This window comes from Harpia harpyja, chromosome 10, assembly GCF_026419915.1.
Source record: "Harpia harpyja isolate bHarHar1 chromosome 10, bHarHar1 primary haplotype, whole genome shotgun sequence".
NCBI classification, from domain to species: domain Eukaryota; kingdom Metazoa; phylum Chordata; class Aves; order Accipitriformes; family Accipitridae; genus Harpia; species Harpia harpyja.
Genome location: NC_068949.1, coordinates 22762609 through 22789625, shown reverse-complemented (window position 1 = coordinate 22789625; position 27017 = coordinate 22762609). Strand labels below are relative to the sequence as shown.

At 40.2% G+C, this 27017-nt stretch overlaps 1 protein-coding gene across 6 annotated transcripts in view; it reads right to left on the bottom strand.

Annotated features, from left to right (window-relative positions):
- NDST2 (N-deacetylase and N-sulfotransferase 2) overlaps positions 1-27017 on the bottom strand; it is a 140851-nt gene that overhangs the window by 66063 nt on the left and 47771 nt on the right. Inside the window, exon 3 of one of the 6 annotated variants that reach the window (XM_052799538.1) lies at positions 18263-18336. The exons of 4 other annotated variants lie outside the window; for them this stretch is intronic. The gene's annotated coding sequence lies outside the window, so the exon portion shown is untranslated. Of the gene's footprint in view, positions 1-3200; positions 3225-18262; positions 18337-27017 lie in introns of those variants that run through there. One more of the 6 variants, XM_052799540.1, reaches the window with a different exon arrangement.

Sequence of the window (27017 nt, the reverse complement as noted above, 5' to 3'; positions counted from 1 at the left end):
CAAAAACATCCTCTATTAAGAGAAAAACATAATCCAATTCGTATGGAAACAACTTTCGTATTATACAAATCATGGTACAAAATGCAGAACACAAATTCAGGAAAAATGGCACGTAACACTGACATAAAGCAAACTCTTCATAAAATCTGATAAAATCATAACACTGGTGAACAGAAAATATGTTTGATTAGTTCAAATAAATATAACAGTAGGAAAAGATTTTAAAGATTTGAAATAGCAAATGCTGTACTCTAAAGAAGCAGAAATGGTGGCACAGTGTTTTTGATTAATAAACCTGACTTCTGTAGCTTGCAAATGAGTTGAAATGAAGGATTTGGGTTTTTGTGCTGTGTTCACAGAGCATCCAAAACAGCTGGCACCTGACCTGTGATAAGGACTTTATGCACTTTGGCAATGCAAACAAATTGTAATTCAAACAATAATTTCATTCATATGCATTCACCTCAGAAGAAATGAATTAAGAAGAAGAAACATGATGATACATTATATTTAAGCAAAGTACTAAACAGTGAAAAATATAACCACTCATACTTTTTTTGAACAGGGTCATAAATTACTAACTCAAAAAAGGGGGGAAAACTAGACACCTTCGTGAAGGCATACTGTGTGCTCAATCAGTAGTGACAGTAAAAAAATGCAGTAAAAAATGCAAATTAAGTTCTACTAAGATGTATAAGGAATTAAAAGGTGAGTAGTACAAGAACTAACATGTGCTTGCCACTGTGAAACACTGTTCAGTTCTCACCACTTTATCCTAAAATAACAGAAAAACATTGAAGTAACAGATTGAAACTCTAATTGAAAAAAATAACAAAGAAAAACATCTAAAGTCTGTTGGTTTTCTTCTCTTTTTCATCGTTTTGTTGTTGTTGTTGTTTTTTTTTTTAATCTGACAGGAGGTTTAAGAGGCACATGAAAAAAATCCAAAACAATCAAGAGGAGAGACTGGACAGATTAAGAACTATTAATTTGGTTTCCTAATAAAAGAACAAGGGAATACATAATGAAACTCAGGGGCAAAAATCTGGGTAATTTGAGATTATATAGTTTCACATCATACACAATTATCCAGCAGTGCTTACTATGGCATTAACAGTGATGTTAATAAAATTATGAAACATTAATATTTATAATAAGCATATTTGAATTAATAACAATAAACATCAATCACAAAGCACAGAAACACTCCTGTTTCAAGGCAAAACATAACAATAAACATCTAGGAAAAGTGTAATATAATAATCTTCTACAGATTTTTTTTTTTCCTTAAACAGAGCTACTGTTGATAAGGGAACTACTTTGAACCTTGATGGACAGATGTTCTGATCCACCATGGGCAATGGAGAATACATACCAGTAGCAGTTTCTTCTGCAGGAAAAACATGTTATAAATTATATCACTGTAGCTACAGTGATAAAAAGTCTTATGAAGTGTGCCACACAAATGCAGAACAAAGAAGAGCTTATAGTTTAAGGTTAAGAAAAGAGACAACAGAAAGATGTATAGGCAAAGCTGCAACAGAGGGTAAGACAACAGTAATCAACAAAACTGGTCTAACCTTTTTAAAATCAAGGGGGTTTTGTAAGTATTTTAAACATTTCTAGAGACCTTCCTAAATATGAGGGGCAGAATGAGGGGATGATAGTTGGACAATTTATGAAGTGCAAAATGGAAGCTGTTATCATTGACCTGAGATAAAAGAAGCTATATACTGCCACAAAAAAGAAGACATATTACTTAGTATTTTGACAAGATCTTATGCTTGCTGGTATATAAACAGATCCCTTCACTTCAGGATCCCTTTCATTCCAAGAACCCATATCAGTGACAGATAGTAACCACCACCAACAGCATCACCACCGTCTCCCATTGTCGGTCCTGTGGCAAGTATGGGGAGAGAGAAATGAGAATTTTTCCTATGTGCCATGTTGTGGTGATTTTGGCTGGGATACGGGTTAATTTTCTTCATAGTAGCTAGTATGGGGCTACGTTTTGGATTTGTGCTGACAACAGTGTTGATAATACAGAGATGTTTTCATTATTGCTGAGCAGTGCTTACACAGAGTCAAGGCCTTTTCTACTCTTCAACCCATCCCACCAGCGAGTAGGCTTGGGGTGCACAAAAAGTTGGGAAGGGACACAGCTGGGACAACTGACCCCAACTGACCAAAGGGATATTCCAGACCATACAATGTCATGCTCAGCATATAAAGCTGGGGGAAGAAGGAGGAAGGGAGGGACGTTCAGAGTGATGGCATTTGTCTTCCCAAGTAACCATTATGTGTGATGGAGCTCTGCTTTCCTGGAGATGGCTGAACACCTGCCTGCCGATGGGAAGTAGTGAATGAATTCCTTGTTTTGCTTTGCTTGTGTGTGTGGCTTTTGCTTTACCTATTAAACTATCTTTACCTCAACCCACGAGTTTTCTCACTTTTACTCTTCTGATTCTCTCCCCCATCCCAACAGGGGGGAATGAGCGAGCGGCTGTGTAGTGCTTAGTTAAACCACGACCCATGTGTTGTTTACCAGTGCTGTGGGTAGCTGGTGTCAGGCAGGAACAGCTTTAAAAAACAAAAAACCCTAAAATACCACCAGCAAGAAAAGAAACACTAACCCTGCGCTCTCATGTTTTCACTTTTACAACTGTTTCAGCTTCAAAAGGAGACAGTGATCTTGCAGGTAGTTTGACACCTCTTCTGGCTACTTTCTCACCAGAAATGACTCAGTCGGTACAATGCCTTGTGGTCTCAGGGACCATCAGGGGCTGGCAGCTCCAGGAGAAAAAGAGCAGGAGACCCCAGGGCACTTACAGGGTGCAGTCCCACCATGTCTGAACATGGTGGGCAGAGCTGTATGCTGGTGACAAGGTCCATTGACAGTCCCAAGCAAGGAGAGTGATGAAACAGGTCCAAGGGCCACCCGGCAGTCCAGTTAGGAGCAAAAGGAGCTGGAGCCAGGGACAGGGCAAGACAGAAGACACACTATCTACAACATAGGTTCATGGTCCAGGAAGCAAGGCTAGAGACAGGAGACAAGCACACCTACCACACCACTCAGGCCAGGACTGAAGGCCCAGGCTTGAGCTTGAGGGCAGTCCCTGGACCCCTGGGGAAACAGTGCACAGGTAGAGGTCCCGAATGAAGCTTCGCAGGGCATTGCCCTCAGGGCTGATGCTTACCTGGTTTCTGCAACCTCTGAGTGCAAGGAAGGGCTGTGTGCATCTGAAGGAACAGACAGATGATGTGCCAAAGATGTGGTATCAAGGGTGGTTTATATTCACACATTCTACTGTCCCCACGGGAATATACACAAAATTACAGATCTCTGAAAGCATTTTTCCCCATGGGAATACACACAAAATTACAGATATTTGAGAGCAGTTTTCCTATTAATTATGTAAACATATTCCTGTCAAACGCGGGGGGGGGGGGGCGGGGGGGGATACTTTTCTCCTCGCTTCAGCTGCACTGGAGTGCTCTCTTGTAATTGCTCTTTCAACCCATACTGACCTCTTTATACCAGTGCAATCTCCACTCAACCATATCTTTAAAGGTCTGAAACAGCGTTGTGCCTCCAGCAATCACCATCCCAAGTGTTCTAAACACTCTTGACAATACAGGCGATACAACTGCATGCCCTTCTTCAACGTTCTGCTATCACCTCTCACACCCTCTTCAAACAAAGATCAGGGAAGGGGAGCCTCACCTGCAAGAGAAGGCAGTCCTGGAAGTTAGAAGGAAGAATAGTGAGGAGGTGTGACGTGAGCAGGGAACAGCAAACCTAAACAGAAGATAAAATCTTCTGGACCAATTCCTCCCACATAAGCAGCGCTGGGCTTGTCTACACCGATACTCTTTAAAATTTCCTCTGTTTCACTGCTGCCAGTGCCCGCAGGTGTTGTAGTGTGAAGTGCTGCTCTGTACCAGTTTCCCAGGCACAGCCATTATGCCTATACGCTGATTCCAATGGGAGATACCCATTTCCCTCTTGCCTGGGATTTCCTTGCTTTAAAACACTTGACAAGCATGGTTCAAAATTTAAAACCATAAATATACGCTTCTCTGCATGCTGGAGGAAAAATCCAGGCCCAAGAGTTGCATTTCACACGTTCAATTAGGCCACGAAGAAAAGGACTATGGTTAAAGAAAAATAACAGCCTTCTGCGATTTGTTGGGTTTTTGCCACATAAAAGTGCCATAATTACTAAATTTTCGATTAAAAATCATACTCCTAAATTTTCTGGTTTTTGTCAACTAGCTTAAAAAAATGTAAAAGTACACAAAGCTGTTATCAATGTTCAGCCAACAGTTACAACACACTGACCTCTACCTTAACTCAACATGGCTCTAACTTCAAAGCCTGCTTAAAACTATTTAAATACCAACATTATTAAGCATAGCAGGCATGCCGAATACTCAAATGGAGCCAGCATGCTTTATGCAAAACCCAGTCTCTGCAGTTCCTCCCCCTTATTTCCCAGGCTAAGCTTACCTGTTCTCCAGAGCAGGACTTTCCTGTCACACTTCTGACAGAGAGGAGTGGTGTTTCCCTGCTCTCTCATCCTTAGACTACTGCTTTTTATTTCCCCATCTCTTCCCCTTTTTACTAACTGCAATGGAGGCTAAGCACATAGCTTCTTTGTTTCAAGTCACAGGCTTGCACTCTTACCCCAGTGGCTCCGCAGGCGCCTTCACAATTGCTGGTGGGGGGAACTGAAGGCTGGACTTCTGAAATCCAGGCGTGGCTCTCCTGCTGTACACCTGGCGGAGGTGAACGGAGACCCTCGCTACCACTAACTGAGCTGGGAGGGCTCAGGGGGGTTCATGCCTGACTGCACCTGCTCATGCCGTTTTAGAGGCTGTAACACCACAGAGGTTTTTTTAAAATAAGCAGCTTACAAGGAATCTGAAAGTATTTTCCTACAGGAGGACAAAACAATACAGGAATTTTTGCAGTCGTTCACAAAATTAACTGTGGACAGAGCTATTGTAACAGGCTCTGTGTCATGAGATGACAGGCAAGTGGTGGAAAAGCCTGAACTGCTAAAGCCCTTCAACAGAGACTTTCTGGAACTTCCAGCATCTTTTTCACTGCATTCGTTACTGATCGTACATCTTGATTGACACTGAAGCAAAAACACCACATCAGGAAAATTATCTGCCATCAGCAATGGTTATAAGGAAATGCTGTAGTTGAACCAATGCCAAAAAGAGTTTAACTGCTTAACTATCAAATGCTTAGCATACTTTAAAGGTAAGGCAAAGCTTTCATCACAGTTTCTCAATCATCACTCAAAGGCTGCCATTAGTAATATTTGGATCTCAAGAGCATGTATTGCTGATATCTGCCAGCAAAAGAAATGTTTAGTAGCCTGAAAAATGTCTAAGGGGTAAAATTGCAACAGCTCATTTAAGATGCAGTTATGCAGCTGCACAATCAAGAGCACAATCCCAGAGGAACAATCTTCACAAGAATGACTTACTTTTTTTTTTTTTTTTTTTTTTTTTTTTTTTTAAAACTCTTCTCCTTTCTGTCTCTTAAGGGTCCTGGGTGTGGTTATGATACCCAGACTGGTACTAATCACTGTGGTTTATGTATCATTTTCCTCCTGGTCCTTATTGCCGTGGCCCAAACACTTTTAGTCTCTCCTGAAAACCAGAGCATGGAGAGATAACACTGTTCACTGAGACCCTTTATTGCAGACTGCTGGACTCCAAGGCACAGTCTTTTAATCAAATTATTCTTAAGTCTTATGTCAAGTGGCAAATGCATCAAATTCTTGTCTCCAACAAAACCAAAACAGCTCCCTCCAACCTAGAAGACGTATACTTTCCAGGGTAAAATTTTCAGAATTGTCTTTTACCTAAAAGCCACAGACCTTGTGCTTCTAAGTAATAATTTGCTTTTAAAAATATTACGCTTGAACATTATTTTCTGTAAGTGGGAAAGAAAAAGGAGTCGTCTGGATATAAAGAGTTTGTGAGCACATGGGGAAATCTGTGTTCCGTGCCCACAAGTTAACCAGTACCTGGCACAGGTATTGCATTTTTCTACCAGGAGTTACCTTCCCTGCCTCCAAAGTAATATATTTTAGTCCTAGCTACAAAAGGTACATACGTAAATCGAAGTTTAGACATCCTTAAGCTTATGCACCAGCAAAGGATTTCTATTTACAGTCACTTTCTTCACTCCCTTCCCAAAGTACCTCTTAGCCTTTGAGTGAGGTCATTCTCCACCAGTTTGCAATGATCTGTTTTACATTCTGGATACTTGCTGTGAATCCTCAGAAGAGCTGGGGGATAGACAGGGAGTAGAAGCTGGATATAAGAGCCCACTCCAGCACAAATATCCCAGACCAATTACCAATATAGATCCACTGCACTAAAAGCCTCCTCGTTTCTGAACCCTTCCTAAAAGCCCCCTCAAGCACACAGTCCTACTGTACATAACGATGCTATAAATTAAAAATGGTAGGAGGGAGAGGAAGAAAAGAAGAATCCTACACCTAAGGAGTTTACCTAAGGAAAACATGTTCAAAGAAACAATCACAAACACAGTAACATCTACAGACTCAAACTGGAATTCAGGTACAGATTTCTGGTACCTGATCTACAAATCATTGAGAAGTCTTGGCTACTACAGTCAGACTTAACACGCTGAAGCCTTCTACAGCAAAGCTTTCCATAGCATCATTGGAAAGCTTTGAGTACTAACTCATTTTGCAGCTTCTTTTGAAACTTGGAAGACATACTTTGACAAAGAAGGATAAGGCAGGAAGGGACCCTAGGATTTACATATAGGTTCAAGTAGTCTTTCTATCGCTTCACTGCAGAGTACTCTCGAGCACTTTCCTAGATGAGTTCAGAGTTGAAATCTGTCTTCCTCTCTCTCAGACATGATTCTATCCCCTAAACACACTGCCAAAATTATTACTTTGGCAAGAAACTTTCAATATATCGCTACAGGGTTAATTTCCTTTTACCTCCTACTATCACACTTGAGTGCTGAGTGCTCAGCTTGGCTAAAAGCTCAAAGGGCATGAATAATATAAGAGGACTCCACTGCAAGGACCATTAATGCCTCAGAAAGCCTTCATTGGATTTCTTACCAGTTCTCACTTGCCGAATCCTTCATTTCCTTTAAATGTTACAGTACTAGTGCTAAATCAAACTCAAAGCTCTCACGTCTAGCATCTCCCCACCAGCAATGCAGCCAACGGACTACAGGGACTTGAGACTCAAAAGGGGCCAGGAGGGGAGTGGCCCCCACAGCCTCCTGGCTGTGCCAACTAGCTCCTCCACCTTCTCAGCCTGTTGTCAATTGCTCCCCCGCTTCTTTAGCTTTTGCCTTCAGCACTGAAATATTACATCCGTGGTTTAAATAAAATTGCTTCAACTGCCTTTGAGTTATATAAAGACCTAACAAATGCAAGAAATAGTTTTAATATTTGGAAAAAGTACTTTTTGCTTTAAAGGATGGCTGAAATCCAACTGAACTATTCACCTTGTAACATAACATGGACATCGACCCTACTAGATGGCCCATGGCATATTAAGCTTGGGAAAATTTGGCAATAAAATGAGTTGTGGTTACAAGAAAACCCAGCCAGGCGCATGCACGGAGGGAAATGGTGAGCCTGAACGTTATCTGATGAGCCACAAACTTGATACTAACATCACACAACTATGAAATTACATATAGTTCTTAATTGAATCATTCCAAATCAAATCAGGAAAACACAACCAGAATTACAGGAAATACTGTCATCTTGGGCAAATTGCCTTCAGTGTCTGCTCTCAGTTATGCTATCTGTAAAATACAATTGATAAATGTAACCATTAAGTAAATGCACAACATGATTAGTCCAATTCTTAAACAGAAAAAAATTAGGCAGGGACTTGTTCGGTGTCATGTGTCAGATACCTGCTTTGCACTACATTGCAACTATAATACAATTTCTGAATGCTGGAAAGGCTGGAAAGTAGGAGCTGAAAAAGCACGTTACAGGTAAACAATTTGAACGTAGAAAATCCTTAATTTGCATATGCACAATTATGATTTGTATCAGCTTTCCCTGCATACATAAACTGAAGTAACAAAATACATAAAAACAAATCCTGAGGACTTAAGGAGGAATGTCTTAACCCATACCTATGAACCTAACACTGCATACAAAAAAACCCATCCTCTGCACTTCCGTTTTCAGTTAGTCTGGCAAAGCCCACACGACAGGAGTTTTAAGTGATGCTGCAAGTAGGCCCCAAAGAATAACTGAAGGGAAAGATGGGAAATCACAAGTATTTTCTGTGGTGATGAAACAATATGAGGGGAGGCTTGAAGAGCACGAAAGATTCTAAGACTGGCTGGAAAGGATGACTTAAAAGTAGTTTGAAGCTGTGGTTTGAAGTATTTAATATCTATAGAAGCATCTGTTCCAACCTTTGGAGGGTTAACCACCTTCTGCAAGCTATATAAACTGAGGTCCGTGTTAGAAACCACTAGACAACTATTTTGTTCTAAACACTAAAAATTGTAATACAAGACATCTGTTGAAGTTATAAAATGTCCTGTAGCTCTTTAAAATGTATAAATTTGCTTTGGTCATTATATGTTTTCCCAATATCACACATGATTATGTGAAGTGCTTTGTAATGAAAGATGCTATATGTAAGTGCAAAACATTACTCCAATACACTCAATTTAATTTGGACATGCTACAGTAGGATGGCTCCTTTATTGAGACATCTGCTAGGAAACCAATTTGGCCAAATCACAGTGAGTAATAATGAGTGCCGTTTAATCAAGACAGTATTAACATAAATTTTAACTTGTGTCAAGTAGCTTAATGGTAAATTACTGAATGTTAAACAGACATGGAATTTTACACTCTGGTCTTCCAATAAACAAGTTCCTGAGTAAACTAAAATGTACAGTTTCTTCAATGTGCAGTCAAAAAGAGCTAGATACAACAAGAAAGAGCTGAAGTCAAGCAATGCAAGACTTGACATCATAAACTTCATTTTCAATTTTAAAAAGGTTCAGTACTGGAATGCTCTTCATCTTTGAACTAAATACAAGATCTTCAACAAGAAAAGTACATCCAGATGAGCTTTTAATTAGAAAGCAATAAAAGGTATTTTAATTAATTTCTGGCTTTTGTACATGTATGACATTTCTGACTTGGATGCATAATCCTGAACAGCTTTTTACATTTTATATGGATAAGCATCAGTGAATTTCTGGCCTTAGCACTGTAAAGATGGCTATAAACAACGTGCCTTTCCATGATAACCCCAGATTATGTGGTTTCACTCATTAGCCATTGATTTTGCCAGTCAACACATCCACTTACTATTTGTCAGAGAAAAATATAAAACTTCCAGCATCATGACTCAAAACTACTAGGAACTAAAATACTGATGGTGAAGAGCCACCACACTCTGACATCAAGCAGAAGCCTTTACTGCAAAAGCATAACAACACAGTGACAGATGCTGCTTTAGATATTGACTCCGAAAGGCAGGGAGATTCCTGAATCCAATATTAATAATATAATTGACTTGTCTGAATTTTAAATTAAATGGAATTTTAAATTATTCCATGACATACTCAGTTAATGAGTGTGTTAAGAGCAGAACAGCACTTACTACAATGTTCCCTAGAACATGCAATTCCTAAGAAAGGGAAGAGGAGTAAAGGAGGCAAAGAAAATCACAAGGAACAGCTCAGTACCACAAATTATATGCTCTGCAGGAAAAGATAACAGTTCAGTTCTTAGGACCAGGATACGAGGGAAGAAGCAAAATAAACAGTTGAAAAAATAAATAAATTGTATTTAGGCTTGCATTAGGCACCCATATAAGAAGAATCTGGTTTCTTAACTACAGATAAAAAAAGCCAACCCCAGCAAGATACCAGTATCAAACCATATGCTTCTGTTCTTACCCACCTTTAAACGATAACAAGAAAGGGCTGATCTATGGAAGTATTTAAGGAGTTGAAAGCTTCTTAGTCCTCCACACAGCAGCAGATGTTGAGACAGGCATGTGTACTTCAGTTTGAAGGGAAGTCTCTTGCTACTTACAGGAGGTACCATGCCCAAGAGATGGATTAACATTTACTTCCTATTTTCGGTGGAGCAATTAAACATAACATGTCCCTTCCCCACAACGCTAAGACAAATGCTGTGAGACAGCAGAATAGGTTTCTTAATGTGAGACGCACACAAAAAGTGTCTATGAGCAGAAGTCTTCTGTCTATGGACAGAAGAATGTACACCTGGTTTTGTACTGCGCATGAACGCATGCATGAAGTGGACGTGGGTCCTAAATGATTACAAGAGCACATGCAGAGAGCTAAAATCATTGTTGCTAATGTCTCAGTCCCAGGCCTTTCATATGCAGAGCTTAGAAAGAGCCATGACTTTCAACACAATCATTTTATTAACGCTAAAATGCACAATTAAATAGGACTCATTCCTTCCACTGTCACTTCATAATCACACCAGCTCTGCCGAGAGTCACACTCTTCCCATCCTACTCCTTCCACTCCTGACCTCTACAAGCTGAAATCTCAATAGGGGACAAGAAGTCCAAGCTTTTCCACAGTTCCAATTCTCAAAGCAACAGCCACCCTGAGAGGGGAAAAAAACAGCAAGTGTGCTGTTGCTGTGGAAAAAGAGCACAAAAATACTCCTATTAGATCAAGTACCTCTTGGACGATCGAGCACACTGCCAGACAGTTACTGGAACTTCCCCTAGCATGCAGGAAGGGTTAGGACAGGCAACACAGTCAGCCCAGGTGTCTCCACCATCACCTAGATTTCAGGAGATCTGGGACAGCTTTTCAAAAGCGAGTCCCTCACTACACTTGGTGAGGAAAGATACCTTGTTTGTGAAAACAATTACCATCACATGAAGGCCCTGAACTGGGGAGAGAATAAATTGCACAGCTCGCTCAAATTTTTGACAGATGTATTAATAAAGAATCCAGGCCATGGTGTTTAACAGAGGACTGCAGAACGGCCTGAGCCTGCCCCAAAAGTTTACAGGCTGAATTCAAAAGCAATACTGGTGAATAGTAAAGAAGAAAATTAACCTACATCCTAGTAAAGTTCTTCTGTTCCTTGTTCCCTAAGAGATGAAAGGGAATAAATAGAATGCGATAATGTAATTAAAGACTACATGATAATTAACACACAAAAACGTCTGAATTCAGACCACATGGGCAAAATCAGTATCAGACTACTGTAATTTTCAAGGGACTTAACTTTAAAATCATTCTTGTGCATAAATCTATAGTTTTGTTCCTCTCTCTGTTCCCTTTGAGATGCCTTAACTGTGTAAGCTGTTCATACCCTGAACTACATGAACAGTATGAAACTGTAAGAGTCTAATACAAATCAGCCAGAGAGAACACTGTAGTTAGAACCAGTATTAATGAAAACACCACATACACAAAAGCCAGCTTCAGGTTTTCAGGAAGAAAGGAACTGCCAAGCGTCAGCACTCCTCATACTATCAAAGATCACGTGAAACCAGAAATTTGATACTCTAAACCACTGATTTTGCTAGGACATTTTAAACATCAGACAGAGATGGCAGGGGCTTCCAACAGGTTAGAAATTTGTTTAGTTTATCAATGCTACAATGCTACCAGACATTAATTCCCTCAACTCTGAATCTTCTACCCTTCCTTCCCATCCCTGCAAAACATCTCATATTAAAAGAAACTAGACTTTGGCAAGGTAGAAGAACGATTTCTTTTTACAAGGGTGTCGTGAAGCTTAATTCATGTTTGTAAAACCCTTTGTATTGTGCCTTTCATCTACTGTGGGAACTTCGCAGTATTATCAATAAGGTCTTTTCTACAGTAGAAAGGCTTTGCTAAAATAGCTATACTAGCAAATCTGCCTAGTCGAGATGTGGTTTACACAGGCAAAAAAGTTATTTTGCCAGAACAGCTAATACCAGTTCCTTGAAAAAACAAGCTATACTGGTAGAAGCACGTTTTTGGTGGTATCTAACTGAACCTAGCATACAATTTGTATGACAACTAAGGGTTATTTCTGCAGAATCTTAACAAAACACAGTTATGCTGCCAAAACCTTGAAGGGTAACTCTGACCAACATATTTTGGAGACTGCAAATGAAGGATGTGTATTTACTACTTTCACAATACCAAGCCTCTGTCTTCATTTATTCATGTGAATGAGGTAGAAGCAACAGAGCCCTCTGTAAAGAGATCCCTTCAGCAGCAAATGCATTTGACCTTATACAAAATAATTGTTGGGTTATTTTTTTCCTTTAAGAAGCAAGAAGCCAAAGGAATAAAGACAATTAAGATCAAGCCTTGGTGAGATATATTTTGTCAAATAGAAAATAACAGAATATTAACAGCACTAGAATGAATGCCTAGAAACTACTTATACAACTGCAAAGAACACAGACTGTGGTACAAGAAACTAGTTCATGTGACAGTAATTTTTAACTGGGCTATTATTATTTTCTATTCAAGACTACAGTCTTCTCACTCACATTTAAAACAACTTCAAATATCCAATTGTTATTTGTCTCCTAACAAAGGTGGAGAGGCACCATCATGCCAGGTTCCCAAACGACTACTCGCCATTTTTTTCCAGTCGTGTTTAGCCTTCTTCTGAGCTGCTTAGGGTGGTACCCTGCAGCTACCAGCAGTAGTGCGTTTACATTTTGCCTTTCAATGTTTCCGCATCTTGCTAGAAGTCTGTAGCAAACCTTATCATCTAAGGGCTTGCTTACACAGGGGCAAGGAAACTCATCTGTTTCACATCCCTGGAAGACTTTTCTCCAGTAGATACCTGTATTTATTTTAGAAGGGTGTCTCTCCATATCCATCTGCAGTAGCGTACAATTTTCTAACACCCACAGCACCAAAGCTATGCACTATAGAGCAAGGCTTCATCAGAGCCATGTTTCAAATCTGTGGTGGATTATAAACTGCCTAAACATTTTCCCACAAACTGATTCGGCTCAGACATGCTTGAATCTGGAATGGAGCTCAAAATCCACAGACCGAAATTGCCATAGTTAAGGGAAGTAAGCTACTTAACAATACGGAAAATTTGTTTTCCATATGAAAGATGGTTTCATTACAGAAATTTAAGCAGGTGTATTCAGTTGCTTTCCACTGAAGAGTAAAGCTAAATCTACTTTAAAGCAAAGCTAAACATGAAAATCTTCTCTGCTATTGAGACAAATTAGAAAAAGACTAGCTACCATAAATTAATCAGTAACCTATTATTTACCGACATAGCACTGTAGAATACACAGCCTGCATACCAGGACTACCTGATGTGCTGTTTTGTTACACCTAAGAATTATTTATGTGACCTCTGAAATGATAAGCATAATAATAAGCAGTAATTTATTATTGCTACATGTTCTCTCAGTCACTGGTGTACCTGTCTGTGCAGCACGAAGAACAGCACTGACCTAAAAACCAGACTTGACAATTCTGGACTAGGCTTAAAAAGAACAAGGTTCAAATGAGAGCCAAAATACACGAAATCCTTTTGCAGATTGGCTAATACAGCACCCAAAAGCTGGGCTTTCTTGCTTCCAGTTAAGAAGCACTTTCTTGTCATGAGAACATTAAAAAAAAGCTGGATCATGTTTCCTTTTTCCACTAGCATACATTTTGCATGTAAGCAGCTGTTCCTAATCAATGAGAGATATTAACACTTTGTATGACATGATAATTTCTATCACAGCCTTCTTTTGAAAACTATAAAGACACTTTCCCCACTAGCTCTGCGCCATAGGCCAGACAGCACTCAATTGCTGTACCTACAGCATAGCAACCATGTACCCCCCCCCATCCTCCATAGCATCCTCCATTGGCATCACTAGAAGGTTTGCATGAGGATCAAGGACAGAATATGGCCATTAGACAGTAACTACATTTCTAGCTGGAAAAGTTCATTCTTGCCTTTGGGATACTCAGCAGGAAAATTTAAGGTTAATCACCTTCAAAGGCAAGGCTATCTTGCCCCTCTGTTTCTTCCCATTCCACTCACTTATCTGTTTTGGCTCCTTCCCGTCCCTTCTTAATTGCCATCTCTCTTTAGCCCCTGATCACGCTGACTGATCCCTTCATTTCTTCCCAGTAAGAGAGCTCACAGGGAATTCGCAGGGTTCAGTGCGTAATCTTTCTGTATGCCCTGGGTCCTGCGCACACAAAACTGCTCCCTTGCTGAGCAGGTCCTGGCAATGAAGTTTAGCTAAAGCATTTGGAGCAAAAGTCTAGGAGCAAGTATGTGGAGGCTAAGGCCAGACTTCCCAGTGGAAGGTCACCTACTCTCAAACATCCCTCCATCACTGACAAAGGTATCCCACATTTATCATTCTCAAGTTCAAGTACACTTCAAGGCCAACTTTGTTTCTCTTAAGCAAAAAATGGAAGAAAAGGCATACACTCAGGCTGAGGCTTTTTTCCTCTTAGTTTTCTGGAATTTATAACTGCTCCAAAGTTTCTGCAAGGGTAGAAAGGAAATTTAAAGGGTAGAAACAACAGTTACTCAGCATGATCAGCTGTTCTGTTCTACACTGAAGCACGAAGCCACAACCACAAAAGAAATGCAGTTAAATGATGAGGAACTCACTTCTACTCTGAGACAGCTGAAGCACCCTGAACGGTATGGGAAGACTGAGGCTACATGTTTTCAGCGAGCTCACACAAATAAGCTCAAGCTGTTGCTTTTGACCTTTGCTGCCCTTCATGATTTGTGTCCTGAACGACTAAGCTCAGGAGAAAGTCTAGGACAGGTTAAAGATTTAGCCAGTGAAGAGCCTTTACATCTCAATGATGAACTTCCTAGTTCTAACATAATGGAGGTTTACCGACTTTCAGAGCATGCTAGGGCTTATGTACTCAAACTTTACAGGGATGATGGGAGTAAGGATAAATACAGAGGAACAAAAGATTTAATTTTTTTATATGTAGTTTTTGTAGCTCTCAAATTATCTGTACAGATGAAGTTTAGAATTAGGTCTAACTGTACCTAAAAATATTTATTGTAAAGGAACAACACAATTGGGGAAAAAAAAAAAAAAAGGCAGACTTGAAGATATACTAATTTTGCACAAAGGGCTGTAATACAATCAAAATCCGGAATTTCTTGCATATTAAGTATCATTTTAGAAGTCAACCATAAATACATGAATTTTGTTGCAGTAAAAAAAGCAAACAGAAAAAGCAGAACTCTGGGAAATCAATCAGCCTGTCTAGGAATCCATTTGTGCATACTATTTCTTTGAATGTAAAACACAGGCTTCAAAGGCAGCTGCACCTATTTCATAATTCACATCTTCATCACCTAACTATAAAGGCAGCATAACAGTCTCTGCTTATGCACAAGGTTTCTATGACAAAACAGCAGTCCTAATCGAGGAAAAAACATTATAGACACAATGTTTAGAAAATTAATTGCCTTTTTGGTTTCAAGAAACAGCACTGAAATTCCAATTTGTCCTCATTTTAACATAATGAACATGGATGCAGTTTTATCACTTCTTTCACAAAGGAAAAGAGCGGTCACTTTTCAGCTGAAAACAGGTCTGAAAAATGTTACCTTAAGACTGAACATGCAAGACACTTTAAATGCAGGTGCTTCCTCCACCAAAATGTTAACACTTTTAACACTGCTTTTCCACAAACATTTTATTTATAAACAATTTTTTCATAAGAAGTTTTTCTTGAAACAGCTGTAAAACAAACAGTTGAAGATCAAAATTGCATGATATGTGTTACCCTTCTCCTCACTTTCCAGAGCATGTCAGAACCAGTCTCTCTCACAGAACTACAGAAGAATACCTCTAAACCGGCAGACAAACCCCCAAATGAAAATCTGTAATGCGATCTTGTAACAGCTGATCCTAAATTAATTTTAGAGTCCTAAGTTTGAAAAGTTAAAGAAGAAAAATCAGTGCTGGATAAGTTTCATATAATCATCTGAATGGCTCTATTGTCTCTTTCGTCATGCTAAAGTTTGCTTTGTTGTTGTTTTCATCTTTCCTTTCAAAATAGCCTCCTGCAGCTCTAAGCTAAAGATCTTCCTGGAGCTTCTATGTGACAGCTGCAGTATCTTAGCCATCTGTTTAATTTATATTTGCTAATGCAGCTCCTGCTGTTTTCAACTGACAGCTTTTTTCTCTCTTATTACCCCCACACGGGAAATCATTGCACTTGCCAAAGTTTCTCTGTAGTCTCAGATGTCAAATCAAGTCTGGTGACAAAAGGTGATGAATGAGGCTCCTATGCACCTCCCTTTTGTTTTGTTAAAATTATGAAAATCTGTAAGGGGGTTTTATGTTATTTCTTTAAAGAACGATTATAAACAAAAAGAAAGGACAGAGTGCAGAAACAGAGGGAGATAGTAAAGGGAAATCATACCCCCTTCCTCTCAACACAGCAATTCTGTGGGAAGGTTGAGGCTGGAGGATCTCCAAGATACTCTCAGAAGCAGAATATCTATTCCATATGCATTCCTAAAGCCACGATTCAACCTCTTCAGTCATCTATGCCCACCTACCAAGCTCAGGGTTTGGCCAACTACTGACTTTCCCTCACTTGCAACCAACATGCCTCCTAACTTTTCTGGAGCGCTCTGGATCTCAGAAGTATTCACAAGTCAATGGGAAGTGATGGAGCCTCAAAAGGCCCACACATTGCAACACCAGTACTTACTGCCATCCTGTAAAGCCTCCGGCAGGAAGGTGCAGGGCCTGCACTCTCTGTGCTATTAAAAGACACTGGATAAAAGCACGAACTGGCTCCTGAAACAGCAGTCAGCCTTATACACCAAGCACAGATGTTACCGTCTCTGTAACTCCCCTAGAGCATAACGACAAGAAGATTAAAGAGTCTAGCCCTGCTGAAAAATAACATCAGGTTTAACATAAAACTTTGAAATTTAACATAGATACCCCTGTCCTGCTTAAAACCGTATCAGCTGAATCACAGTGAGCTCTGCAATACCTGTCCCAGGTGATGCAACGCTCCTATGTTAGAAGGACCACATTTCAGTGACTAGCCCCAGTCCAGAAACAGGCAGACACATTAAATGCAAAGAGCTGCACATAAACCAAACCCAGAATTGTGACCGCTCTTCCTTTCTAAATTCTCCCTTTCAAAACAACTTTATTAACTGGAGAGGCACACAGAAACATGAAATGGGCACTTCCCAAAGGGCTGGAAGATGCGTGCTTTCTGGTGCCAGAGAGAGCCCAGTGCAGCAGCTGATAAGGAGCTAGCAGGGATGCATGTTTGAGGGAATACTTGGGAGACCAACAAGTCATAATCTCTTACTACCACTGTTCCCAGAAGATGATGACGAGAAATTAAATCTATTGTTCTGACACTCTAGAGTTGGCTCCAGCTCCTAACATCAAAGCAACCCATAGGATGGAACTTGTGACAGCTCCCTATCTTGCGCACAATCATCCCACTGAGCTCTGGAGGATAAAGTCACTTGAAGCAAAATGAACGTTTCTGCTTTTGAAAGTACAGCAAGCTAGTGCCAAAAATAACTACGGCTGCACTCTGGAGAAGGTTACTGCTTCATCTTCATATCCCCACTCCTTTAATAATTGTGGTACAAAAAGTCAATCTTTGAAAAGCATATTGGACAAACCAGAAAAGCTGAAAAGAATAACCTAGAATAACCTTAGACCTAATATACTAATAGCTACACCATACATGAGGACATTACATCCTTTCCTACCCAGGAGATTTTGTCCAAGAGCCAGACAAGTTAACTCCTGATTTTTATTCTGTATCTCAGTCTTTCCATCTGTAAATATACATAAATGTTGATGTACTTCACTATAGTACGATTATAACAGTGCTACAGGCTAGATACCCGGCACAGATTCTAATCTTTTTATAACTCAGTGCCAATACCAGGGGAAAAAGAAAAATCACCAAGGAGTATACAGGCCTGAAAATGTGAAGAGTCACTACTCAGCTTCAGTTCATTGCTTATACTTTATGGCATTTCGTAAGTAACACAATCAAGAAAGCATAAAGTATTAAATTATAATAATGTAGATAGATTAATGTTCCAAGTCACCAAAGAATTGTTTCTTTCGAGTTTCATCAACATACTGAACCAAAGACCCACAAAATATGAATTATCTCCCAGTGTCTCCCTCTACCATGCTACCCAGGCCAAAACTATCCTTTATATCAGTTCCTCCTTACCTCAAGAACTGTATGTGCAGTCTCAGAAAGAGCTGTGTTGTACCAGACACAGACTGAGTGAAAACACCATGAACCTGGGCAGAGAGAAGAAGTTTTGTATAAATATGTGTACCTGACAGTGTAAGGCAGTAATATTTTCCAAAGTGCAAACATTCTCCAGCCAGGGTGTCTGATTCATTTCAGAACCTGAACCACTGCAGTTTTCAGCTTAGGAAATTAAAGTAGTGCTGATTTTAGTGGTTCCTTCAGCCAGGAACAGGAATAACTGAACTGAATAGAAATTACCCAAAGTTGCAAATAAAATAAAAAGATTAAAGAACTGTAAGGTAGGCATACTGGTCTTATCTTTGTCAGCCAGATATTTTTGTTTTCCTCCTTTTTCCTGGGTTAATAAGAATCATCGAGTGTTACTTTGACTAGCCTTTGGTCACAAGCTCCTGAAGGAAAGAGGAGGCTCAGCCATGTGCTGTTGCTCAGTCTGTTACACATTATTGTACCTGTTAAGCAGAAAGGCTAAATCAAGGACTAGGAAGACCACAGGATTCCAGCGGAAAGGAGAAAACCAGTGCACAGTGAGGTGCTCTCCTAGGTGATGTCTTGCACAGTAAGACACAACACTACTAGAGAACTGGCATAACAAATGTTACAAAACCAGGTGCAGAAAACAAAAACTTCAATGTAAGATAGCAACACATTTTACAACTAACAAACCCAGTTAATTTCTTCTCTGTAGACTACCACAGCCCAAGGACAGAACAACACTTTTCTACCCCTTAGGAGCAAACACAAGTAAATATTAGAATCATAGAATTGTTTAGGTTGGAAAGGACCTTTAAGATCTTTGAGTCCAACCGTTAAGCTAACGCTGCCAAGCCCAACACTAAACTATGTCCCTAAATGCCGCATCTACGTGTCTTTTAAATACCTCCAGGGATGGTGACTCCACCACTCCCCTGGGCAGCCTGTTCCAATGCTTGACAATCCCTTCCGTGAAAAATTTTTTCCTAATATCCAATCTAAACCTACCCTGGTGCAACTTGAGGCCATTTCTTCTTGACCTATCACTTGTTACTTGGAAGGAGACACTGACACGCACCTCCTTACAACCTCCTTTCACGTAGCTGTAGAGAGTTATAAGGTCTCCCCTAAGTCTCCTTTTCTCCAGGCTAAACAACCCCAGTTCCCTCAGCCGCTCCTCATAAGACTTGTTCTCCAGACCCTTCACCAGCTTCATTGCTCTTCTTTGGGCACGCAAAGCATTGCTTCCTATGGGAGGTTACACTATGGCAAGTAGTGTATTTGTGCACACCTCCTTTTGGACACCTTTTCACAATTTTACAACACAATGTGTAAGGGGGAAAAACCCGACACATTTTGCTAGAAGAAAATTTGCCTTTTTTTTTTTAATTTCATAAAATACCTCTGCTATACAACTTCTTAGCACATGCAAACCACACAGGCCTACAGGTTTTCCTGGAACTGGAAAATAAAAAAGCATCTTTGCCATTTATACTACAGAGATAAAAGATACTTCAAAAACTGAGTAGGTTTGTTTTAGGAAGAAAGCCATTATTCAAGGGTATATGGATTTAGCAGCAGAGTCAGGTACAGGATTATCTGCCCTCTCAATCTTTTCCATAAGTGTTCTAAACATTGAGCATCCCAGGAGAAAACATCTGAACTAAACACTTGATTCTTAGCTTGGTCAGACACCACTTGATACAGCCTTCAACCAAGCATTGACAAACTAATTCAGCTTTCCATTGTCCAGGATAGTGGGGGACGGGAATAGCCAGATAACGGAAAACCCCAAGCACACAAACCCTGCTGCACAGAGGCAAAAGCCCAGTGCCTGTGCACCATACTTTGCAGCGCTCCAGGTTCTGGGAACACTCTTAGTTGGGGTACAGAGGCAGCCCTGTAAGAAACCCCATCTGACAAATCTCTCAAAGAAGGGGGGATCACAATAATATGGTACTCTTTCACCAGTCATCCCTCCTAGAACTGCTGCTATGATCAGCTCCATGGCTCTAAGTCTAGCAGAGCCAGAGCTTCAGCCCAAATCCACAAGATGTAGGCTCCAGCTGGCTCCCGAATGCTCCTCCAGCTCCTCCGAAGCCAGCTTCCCAGCGTCCCATGTTCCGGGAGCACAAAGCAGAGACACCAGCAGTGGCTCTGAACAAAGCTGGCAAAGGTTCAGCAGGTGAATTAGCTCAGGGTCTGAGCCATGCAAAAACCTATGTACTGCTTTCAGGTCTGAGCCTGGGATTTCTGTATGGATAACTTGTTACCTGAATAATGTACCCATGGAAAATAAAACATTAGCCATAAAAATTAAATAAAAGAAAGGCCAATTTCAGTGCCTACACAGTAATTCAGAGGTCAAAAATTAACTTATCGTGCTTACAGAGGCTACTTGCAACACCCCTCACATAGTGTTTGAAATCCTGTTCTCTAAAGTTTTGCCTGTGTGTATTCCTCTTCACTTCCCAGCATCCTCAGGCATTCCCCAAGAGCCACTTCTGTAAAGAGTATAAAGATGATACTCCCAAGGAAATCAGACTTGACTCGCTAGGCTGTCCAATATATGCAAGTAATATACTTAATTAAGCATGAGTGTCCATACACACACAGCACTTCAAAACCACACCACTACAGACCTTAATACTCACCACCCTGAACTTAACTCTGAGCTCCAACAAACAGGTCACAGCCTTCCCCAGAAAGGTTAATGCTAGTTTTCTTCAAGCACAGAGGTAACAGCTTTCAACAAATTCCCAAGAATTTAAAAGTTTTACCTTCCAGAAAACCAAGTTTTGTTGTTCATCTGCACTTTAGGTGCCTAGATTTAAAATGAAAAGGCAAGTACAGCTGCTCACAGCTGATAAGGCCTCATGCTACTGGCATCTATTTATATCCATGATACAGAGTAACAAACCCATGTACTTCAAACAACTGAAGCAACTGTTAGATAAAATATGGAAATGGAAAGATGGGACTAGAAGCCACCTCCTTTACTGTATAAATCCCTTCCCCATAAATTAAGAAAAAGCACATTTGGGTAAAGGTAATAAAAGATCCATACTGCCTCTGAAGACCAACTACCAAAGCAGAGAATCTTGAAAACAATTTCCAAGTGTGAGAAATGCACTCACGCTGCATTTCCTGAATTTTACAAGTTTATTATAGAACAAAGGCAAACAGCGCTGGGCGCATGGTCAAAACCAGAGGCGCGCCGGTTATACCCAAACTTGCCTTTTTATACACTGGGTTTGTGGTATTTCAAAGGGGTTATTTTAATATTTCAGGTATCTATTAACATAACTCCACCCCAGACCACCCCCCCTTGCGCGCGTCTCTTGTGGTTCGGAGGGGCCTTCGGGGATCTGCGAGGGATGAAGTCAGTAGTCTTCCTCTGGCGGCCTTCGGAGATCTGCAAGGGATGAAGTCGGTAGTCTTCCTCTGGCTGCACTTTTCACCCTGTCGTTTTCCTCCAGTCACACTTTTCAATATTTTCACATTAAACTCCTGGTTTTCCTTTGTTCTTCTCGTATCTTTCATGTCAAATAATCTTCGACCCCCAAAATGCTGTTCTCATGCTAACAAATCACTTCTTATCTTCTTACTTGTGTTCTCAATTTTACTCGTCCTTGAGTCCATATGTCTGTTTTTCTATGTTTTCACAAATCTATCTACACATCCTTTAATTACTTGAGTTACAGGATGTCTTATCTCATCAAAAGAAACTACATATTCTGCTTGTGCCCATTTATTGCCTACAAAATATAAAATACAATTGATGCCTGGAATATATTAACTACATATTTCCCGTGTTAAGGCCTAATTTAGTGGCAGTGAGGCAAACATCCTTTCGGGATGTAGCTTATGCAGTAGTTAGGCAAATTTCAGTGTTCTCATTTTACAAAAGCCAATATACATTTCACACAAGTTAGTACATGATGGCAACTCCCGATGGCATCTTGTTGGTTCTCATCTGAACGCTGGGGCCAACTCCTCCACCAAGCCAGTTAATGTCTTCTGACTGAGGTCACTAACATGCTGCTTTGTGTACAGGCAGCTTCTGCTGCTCAGCATTGCTCAGGAGCACAGCCATTGCAGGAAAACATACGGGAGCATGAGTTTAGTGTTTGTGATTAACCTCAAGCAACGCCTGACTTGCAGGGTTGCGAAGCATAGACGGAAACACAAGTTTAAGGTCCCAGGAAATATGGAAGAGGTAATTGGTCCTACGGGGCTAGGTCCAAGAGAGAGCAAATATGACAGAAGACAGAGGAGGATGGAACAGAACAGAACTGTGCCTTCACCTAAAGCCATGCCAGCTTGGCCCAGAGCTGATGTTACTCCTGCAGATGATACTCAGCCCAACCGAGTCTGAAAACCCCTACATAAGAGGACATCACAACTCACACATACACAGTTGTTATACTACACTGAGATACTACTTATAGGAGAAGAAACTGCAACATAATATTTCTCTGTGTTCAGTCGGTTATCAAAAAGCTTATTACAGAGGAGGGTTAATAGCTTCAGGGTACAGTTCCACAAGGAGCATAAACCAACGTTAGTGGCTACCAGCAAAAAGGTGGACCCACAATCCCTGGCTATTCATAGCACATTGATCCAAACAACTAATCCACCAAAAAATTATTATCAGTCGGTCAGATTTATGAGCTGATTGAATGCACCCCACAGCTCAGGAACTGAAGCAAGACAGAAATGCCACAACCATGGCAGATGAGAGCAACACTGACCTTTCCAGGAGAAGCATAGTCTGAGATCACCTTTCACAAAACAGTATCTTTATTATACAGCCTATAGGGGAAAGCAAGGGATATAGAGGCTCGCTAGAGAATGTCCTAGTCCATTAGACCATGGTTTTTTGTGCGCATGTGTGTCTAGTCCTAAATCTCAAGAATCACTATGCAACGGGGACACTGGTTATTTCCATCTAGACTTTTAAATTGTAAAATGGTGACAAACTTTGAATATGTTCTAGGAGTCAAAACCCTAAACAAGAGTGAAATACAAGCAGCATGTTCAAAAGCTCTCCCTAGTGTGCCCTCCTGTTTCTTCTACAGTGTCTCTCTGCTGTGAACTTTTATTTAAAACAGAAGCAAATACCACTTTCAGATATCCCTGCTTTCTCCTATCTTTCTGCTCTACTGATAGAATAAAAAAACCAGTATCACAGCTGGGGAAGAGCAATACAGAGCTAACAAAAGATAACCAGACTGGGTGGGGAGGGATGTACTGGTATAGAGTGCTACAGCTCTGGAACAAGACTAACGGAGAGGATTTCACAGGGACACATCTGAAATAGCCAGCAGCTCGCCTTAAGGCATACTCTACACAAATTATAAGGGGCATCCTTTATGTTGCACCCAAATTTAACCCCAACCCACACTAGCTTGCTATTCCTAGTCTTTATGGTAAACTGGCATCAAACAACTATTCAGAAATCCAAGGTTAGAGGGAATAGCATTTACGTTAAAAAGATTAATCCCAATTCTTGTCATGCCTCCTGTGCTGTATTTTGGGTTAGTTTTTCATTTTGATTTTGTGTTCCAAGTTTGGGTTATGGCAAGACAACAGGAACTTCAGTTGCTATGCGTAATGTAAAATAAACAAAATAAATAAAAAGTCTCAGCTCTGAGAATCCAATGCTCTACATCTATAGATAACGCAAGCACCAATACTATGTGCATGACATTTAGGCACAAAAAATCAGGCAGAAAATCAGTCTCAGACACTGACCAAGGTAATTTTAAACATAAAGTAAGCCAGATGCAACAGAGTAACTTGGACAGGGATTACAGGCAAAAGCAAATACACAGTACCTGAAATTATCACATTTCTTCCAGTCAAACCCTCATGAGCATTTAGCAATTATTCAAATCTCCCCATCCCTCATGAGCAGTAATACTGTACATCTGAGTCATTTAACTAGCAGCCACATGGTTTATGGAGGAGCCACTCTGCCAGGTAAGGGGAAATGATCGCCTGTTGTGCTGACCTAGCACAGAAACACATTTCACCTCAGCTGGAAATTTTTCTTACACAACCAGTGCTCTCAATACACTAGAAAATAGCTTAGATACCTGATATCATAGGTTTTCATATTCTGCCTGTGGATATGGCCATCAAAATCCCCACTGCCTCTCACTCCTCACACACTTAATATGTTGATTTAATTATATGCCTGTAATTCAGTTTACATTTTACAGGAGGCAAAAGGTAGAGAGATTCCAGTAAATGACACTTGAGGCAAGAGAATGAGCAACTGGAGAGCACGATGCTCATTCTTTGCATATAGACCAGGGCTTAAAAATTCACTCAACCAGAGCAGGCAGGAAGCCTTGGCAAAAGCTAAACTAAAATTAATTTTCCAGACTTTAAGGTTATAAAGGTAACTTGCAAACTACAAATCAGTGAAGAGCTGTCTTCGTAAATCCGTAGGCAGACAGCTTCCGTCTGCTGCTCCACTTGGGGCTTTTTCCCCAGCTGCAGTGCACAAAGCTTTGCCCATCCTCACTGACTGGGGCACCGGGGACAGCAGTGGAGCTGAAGCAAACAAGGTCAGTTCCATACTGCACTGCCTGGGAAAGCTCTGAACGGAAACCCAGGCGCTGATCACTGAGGAAAAGGTGAAGTAAAACATCTAGCAAACTGAAGGAGGTTTAGAGCTGGATCTTCCTCCAGTTGCCTGTACATAAATAGCAGCCAGGAGGCTTTAGGGCAACATAAGAAAATGACACTGTTGGTTCATGGCTGTTGGTTCAATGACACAGCCAGTTCACTGGCTACTGTTCAGATGAGAAAGGAGAAGGAAAAAAATTAATCAAACAACTCTAAATCTGTAATGAGTGGGACATTAAAAAATTTTCCCAAAATAATTTAACCAAAGACCAGATGGAATGAAGCAGAGAAGCTACCAGATGTGTCCTAATAATAAAATTCATTATTGTTGTTGTTATGAAGTCAGTCCAGTTGTCATTAGGGAAAACATAAAAATAAAAAAACCCAAACGATCAAGTAAAGGTCAATCTTGGTGAGGGGAAGAGGAGGTAGCATTTCAGAGGGCAAAGTGAATCTAAATATACCCATTTTGAAAACTGGAAGATCTTTTTTCAGAAGTTGAAACCTGTCAAAAATACCCAGAAAAATTTTTGACAACCTCTAGAATTATTAGCATAACAATCCTCACAAACAGAGTGGGAGCGAAAGATTGGGGATTTCATCTCATGCAAACTCATAAGCAGGTAGGAGTCTATTTTTTTTAATAAAGCAGTATCTAAATCAAAAAACCCCAGCAGATTAACAGAATAAATGGAAATAGACATGCAAGCCTTGATACTGATGCTGTTTCAGCTCACTCAAAATCACCGTGTTAAAACAGATGCTCACCCTTTCCCCTAGCCCTTACAAATGGTAAGATGAAGCTGAGTGCCTATTAGGAAGCTAATCCCAAACTACAGTATCATTCTGTGTCCCAATGGACTTCTCCCCCTTTTCTCCTCCCTGTATCACTTTCTCTCAACTCCATCTGACATAGGTGATATATTTATGACAAAAAGAAGCTGCTTCAGCAGTGTATTTTTGAAAATCTAAGGTTTTTGCAGTACCCCAGCCAACCAGGTTCAAACAGGAAATCAAAGTCCTGCATATTATCTCATATAACTAAAAGTCATGGGTAATCGGGTCCACTATGCATGCATCTCTCTAGGGAATCCCTAGCTTTGGGGACAAAAATACTACTACAATCTTTACAATAAACTAATTAAGGAATGGGATGGTATATTCATACATATTTCATATACATGTTTCTATTTTTATTTTGTATATATTGACATACACATATGCCTTTCTGATGCAGGAATTAAAAATTCCCTTTTAACACACCAGTGGCCGAACAGCTAACATTAGCAATTTGGAAGTGGCTTGCACAACACGAAAAGCGACCACATGGTAGGAAAACTCCAGCAGGGAGACAACAATCCAACAACAAACAGGACATAAAGCATCAAATGGTAAGCAAACTCTCAAGGAGCTAAGACAGATGCAAAAGCTGTTGGTGATAGTGTAGAAAGATGTATTTGTTTAGCAAGTTTAGGAACATGTAGAAGGTGTGGAAATATTTATCAGTGCAGTGCTCTGAAAAGATGTACTGAAAGAAAGAGTTCACAAACGTTTATCAAACACAGCTTTTCAAAAGCACCCAGAATAAATTTCCACATATGACCTTAAACAAATTGAAATGCCACCTGCTAAAGTACACCACCAGTATTAATTAATTTCTATGCAGGTACGGTCCTCACACAGTGGGTTTTTGCAGAAAGCTCACAAAAATACCTTCCCTCTCCCAATGGGTATATGTTCGTGGAATGCTTCTAGTTGGAAAAAATGTCTGAATTTAAATTCTAAAAGTCATATAATTTACTAACCATTACTTCCAGAAGCGAAATCCACACACCTACCAAACAATGCCAGGTATTCACTTATCCCAAACTCTACTAAGTGGTCATCAGTCAAAACAACTCCTCCAGTAAAAAGGACAAGCTTAAGCCTTTCAGCATAAGCTGAAAATTCTCCTGATCCCCTCCAAAGCCATAGTTATCGTGCATGAAAAGTAATAAATCACAACAAAGAAATATTTTCTGTGTAATTTTACAGTGCTATCAGTTTGATTTTTCTGCTTTGTAGCTCCATTTCATGCACTTCAGCAATACCCCCAACA